Source organism: Triticum dicoccoides, chromosome 2B, assembly GCF_002162155.2.
Source record: "Triticum dicoccoides isolate Atlit2015 ecotype Zavitan chromosome 2B, WEW_v2.0, whole genome shotgun sequence".
Classification (NCBI taxonomy): Eukaryota; Viridiplantae; Streptophyta; class Magnoliopsida; order Poales; family Poaceae; genus Triticum; species Triticum dicoccoides.
The window spans coordinates 331,997,011-332,002,309 of record NC_041383.1 but is presented as its reverse complement, the minus strand read 5'-3'; the positions used below and the strand labels follow the sequence as shown (position 1 = coordinate 332,002,309).

At 42.5% G+C, this 5,299-nt stretch overlaps 1 pseudogene; it reads right to left on the bottom strand.

Annotated features, from left to right (window-relative positions):
- Nucleotides 1–1,973: 1,973 nt before the first annotated feature.
- On the bottom strand, nucleotides 1,974–3,546 carry LOC119367696 (annotated as a pseudogene).
- Between the last annotated feature and the right edge of the window lie 1,753 nt (nucleotides 3,547–5,299).

Below are 5,299 nucleotides of genomic sequence, written 5' to 3'. Positions count from 1 at the left end.
TAAAAGCTAGGAAGGAGAAGACCGGGTGATTGAATATGACTTGCTAACAGATCCTGCTCTTCCTTAAGCGCTAGTTCTATTCACGATGGTTTAGTTTCGAGAGCAGCTAAAGTAGTTACCTAATAAGATAGATGGATATTCCATGATCTACGATTATAAAAATCTTCTTATAGAAGTCTAGTTCTTTCTTCTTTTAGAAAAGGAAGTCTTGCTCTCCTTTCTTGCCGCTACTTGCGTTGCGAGCCAATCTTCAAATTGTTACGGAGAGTTCATTTACTGATTAGGTGCTTGAACATGGAAATATTTCGGCATATCTGCTCTTAGGTTAGTACGAGAACTCGACTCTACTCGTGCTATAGTCGAGGATGTACTTATACTACTCTAAAGAGGGATCAATTAATGGGGTGCATTTTTCTTAGGGCAATTCTAGGCAAGACCTTGAATCACATGGTTTGTTCCTGGCAACCCTGCATTCTTTATCTTGGCGTAGATTGGTGTGATGGGACGGATGGCGTGAAAAAGCTTTTTTCTTTGACCGGAATCAACAGGTGTGAACCCAACTAGGATGAGTCAAACATAGGGGGAAGGGCCTCCTGGCAATATCCGACATACTAGTAATCGATTATTTTGCCTTTTGCGAACGAACAACCTATGAACAGTTGTAGCCTACATAACCTACCTACCCAGACCAAGGGAAGAAGGTATCAGATCACTCTAGTTCTAGACCCCTTTTTCAAATAAAGGAAGTGACGACGTTTTCCCGAAGAGGTTGAATCAATAGTAAGAAGATACCACCCAGGCACAGAATCTGAAATAACAATCAGGAATAGGACTAGGAGAATGAGGTCTAATTTATGGAGTAAAGCTGTAATTGGGCTTAGTGCTCCGATTGCACCTTAGGACTAGGACTGATAGGTAAATGCCCCTTACTCAACCAATGAAGGCGGGTAGGGCTTTTCTTTCTTTTGTTTAGGATTGGCAAGAGGATGGCTGCCTCGGCTTCAAAGCTGTTAGAGAATGCGCTCTTATCACTATAGGGACGCGAGAGAAATTCCTCGAAGGTAGTATTAAAGGGATGGGGCATTACCGGTGTTAGCGACGAATGGATTGTTTGCAAGAGAAGGTTGGCCTGTTAAGATATGAACATGGGTATGCCACGCATAATAGTAAAAACATGGCAGAGAAGAGGATTGAGGGACAGAAGGAGCTGGAGGCCAACAAGGAATAGAAGAAGCTGTTCCACTCATAGCTCTTTTTTAAAGCTTCACTCACATTTCGGGAGCGCATGCTGCTCGAGCTAAAGATATGTCCCCAACTCTTGAACAGCTCTCACTTGCCTAGGCTGATAGCTTAGATGACCGACCTTTAGGCATGGTTATCAATGATTTAATAGTATATATCTTGTTTGGTGAGCCAACCGGCTTCACCCGAGGATGAAGGTAGTAGAACAAAGAGGAGCCGCATCTTTTCCTGGTCGGAGAGGAATCAAGGTCCATCTCATTAAGGCCGAACATCTAGTCTCGTTCCCGATAACAATAGGGAACATCTGGTCTTGTTTGGTTTTTCTTTCAAGGACTTCTTCTTTCTTGCAATTCTGGCGAACTTTGAATGCATCATTTCCTCCATTTCTTGGAACTTCAAGTAGTGCTTGCCTAACCCGATCTGTCACGATCAAGGAGGGATCCACTACAAAAGCATCTATCACAATGATAACTGTGAAAAGTCCCCCCATTGAAACTAGAATCAGATGATAGATCAAGTCTTGCCCAATTTGGATTTCCTTTTCGTGCCATATGTCGCTTAGACTTCACTTTTTTCCCCTCTGCCCTTTCAAAAGTGGTTACTGTCGATCCGAAGCACCCCTTTCCATTCATAGAGAGATCCAGTCGTCAAAATCAATAAAAAGGCCATCACGGACCAAGATCCAAACAGATCAATCTTGTTAGGAGGTACTGCCCAAGGAAAAGAAAGCCTTCTTCCTACATCTGCGAGTAACGGGCAACCTTTTTGATTAATTCACAGGTAAGGCAAAGTGCTTTCTTTTAAAGAAGCATCTAGTTCCATCTTTCTTTCGTTAGTTAAGCCACCTTTTTCTAAGAAGGAGTTTCAGAATTCTAGATCAATAGTACTTAGAATGGCTTTTTCATATTGAGAAATTCTTTCTAGTGGCATTCAATCACAAAAGCCGTTGACAACAACATAAATCACAACAATTTGTTTTTCAATTGGAAGTGTTTCATATTGTGGTTGTTTGGGCACTTCTGTAAGCCTTGCACCTCTATTGAGTAATGCCTGAGTCGCAGGATCAAGGTCTGACCCAAATTGAGCGAAGGCGGCCACTTCGCAATATTGTGCCAATTCCAGTTTTGAACTACCGCAAACTTGTTTCATAGCTTTCAACTGAGCGGCAGACCCGACACGACTGACGGATAAGCCAACGTTAATAGCTGGTCTAATTCTGTGATAAAAGAGCTCTGTTTCCAAATAGATTTGTCCATCTGTAATGGAGATCGCATTGGTGGGGATATAGGCCGATACGTCTCTAGCTTGTGTTTCAATCACGGGTAACGCAGTCGAGCTACCTGCTCCTATCTGGTCCGATCTTTTAGCGACTATTTCTAAGAGATGGGAATGTAAATAGAAAACATCCCCTGGGAAAGCCTCATGGGCTGGTGGTCGGTGTAACAATAATGACATTTGCCGATATGCCACCGCCTGTTTACTTAGATCATCATATATAATTAATGCATGCATTCCATTATCGTGGAAATATTCCCCCATGGCACACCCTGAATATGGGGCCAGAAATTGCAGACAAGCAGGATCCGAAGCGGTGGCTGCTACAAGAATGGAATATTACAAATCATTTGCTTCTGAAAGAATTTGAACTAATTGTGCCACAGTCGAGCGTTTTTGTCCAATCGCAACATAGACACAATACAATGTCTCACTCTCATTTGTGCCCCTTGAGTTCATTTGCTTTTGTTTTAATATAGTATCGATAGCTATTGTAGTTTTTGTAGTTTGTCTGTCCCCGATTATAAGTTCTCATTGACCATAGCCTATAGGAACCGGGCTATCCACTGCTTTTAAGCCTATTTGCATGGGTTTGTGCATAGATTTATGTTCAATAATCCCTGGGGCTTTCACTTCGACACGTCTTCGTTCGTGATCGCTTAGAGCCTCTTTTCCATCAATAGGTACTCCCAAGGCATCGACCACACGGCCTAACATGGCCTTTCCCGTAGGAACATCCACAATAGATCCAGTGTGCGTGACAAGGTCTCCTTCTTTAATAGCAGTATCACTACCAAAGACAACAATACCTACATTCTCATTCTCAAGATTTAAGGTGATTCCTTTCACACAGCTGGCAAATTCCACCATTTCTCCTGCTTGAATCTCGTTCAATCCATAAACACGTGCAATCCCATCTCCAACTGAGACCACTCGAACGATCTCATACACTTGAAAATTCATGTAAAAGTTGGTCATTCTACTTTCTAATAGAGTCGTGAGTTCTGCAGCTCTGGGTGAGAATTCCATACTTTAACAAATTAGATGGATGATATTTTGAAGGGATAAATCCGCTTTAAAGAAAAAGATATTTACTTCACACAATCTTGATTTGCATTATCATTTGGTGAACCGGGCATCTCGGACAAAGACAATAACAACAAGAGATGGGAAGACCCTTCGCGGTCCTGCTCCCTGGTCTCTACCTTGCTTACCGCCCCTCGTAGGGGCCAGCGTACCCATACCGAAACGATTTACTCTTATGGGCGCTTTCGACTTGGCTCTCGTTAAGGAATTGGCCCAAAAAAGACCGAGATTCCCACGAGAATTGCTACGTTGCCTATAGTGAAATTGCAAGAATCACTTTATATGCTATTTCGAAATCGAATGAATTGAGCAACTGTATTTCCCTAGGTTTCCATTGGAAAAGGGGCTTTTTTTGTATGCACGTGATGATCGATTGGCAGAGAAGCCGCTCCCGTGTGGGGTGGCCGTGAGAATGATTCTGAGTCTTCCTGACCAGACCCGTGTGGAACTTGTAAATAAATAGGTTTGTAAGTGCCTAGCTGAGTAACAAGATAAGTACCTTTGCTAATAATCCAAAACCTTTCATCTTCTCTTTCTAGATATAGCAGCCTACCCATATTGATAGTGGAATTATTGATCTCCTCTTTCGGATAGCCCATTTTGAATAAGTGTTATGGGTAAGGGCTTGACCTACCAGTTGAATGGAATCTATCGTTCTTTATGCTCTCGCCAGCTTTGAACTTGTTTGGACCAGTAATCTAACCCAGAATCTCATTTCCCATTGCTTTCATCGCATAGATCCAGATGTCGCATCCACAGGCCTATTTAGTAAGTGGGGTGTATCCTTGGTGACACTTGAGAAATAATCCTATACTTCCAATAACCCACTACTTCTCCACAGATGGTACATGGCAGGCATCTGCCGGAACTAGAGGCGAGCACTTTTCAATCAATTACGAGAGGCATTTGCTTCTCTGATCTTTAATAAGCGAAGCAACGAGCCTAGTAGGGGAAATACCTTCCTCAGGAATGTCATCAAAGCCAGGTTCTCCAATCATAAAAGGGAATATTCCATGGCACAAGGGTTGTTTTTAGGTGCTGTCCTCGGCAGACCACCACAAAAGGTCTGAATCAGGCGAAACTTCTTTTGGTGCCAGCGAGAAGTAGTGACAAGACCTCCTCCTCTGTTCAATATCAACCTCGTTTAGGTCTAGGTCATAATGAATTTTCTGATACCTTCCTTCGTCCATAGATCAGCGTTATGCTTCTGTCCCGTGATGAAGAAGGAAAGAAGAATGGTAAGATAGGATCGTATTAGTGAGGCGTGGGAAAACAGTTTTTTCGTACCTTGATTGGACCCACCCAAAAGCAACAGGAATCCCTTTCTCCTCCTATAAGGAAATCTCGTCATTTCACTCTTCTTCAAGTACCATCGGATTAGTCAACTCAAACACTAAGAGATTACTATAGAACCAAGGCATCTTTGAGGCTGGCTCCACTCTCCAAATAGAGCAGTTACTTCGTTGACGACAAGAACCCCATTTCCACTAGCCAAAGAGCAATTCATTTCTCCGACTCAATGCCTCCTCATTTGCTCCCATTCCCATATTAATAAAAGAATTAGGGAAATGGGAGGGAAAAGAATGCCAAAAGCATTTAGAGATTTGATTGGGATTCATTCTGGCTCAGATGGTGAGGGATTGCTATAACTATTTTTAGAAGCATTATTGAGATCTATTTTTTTTTCACAAAGTGA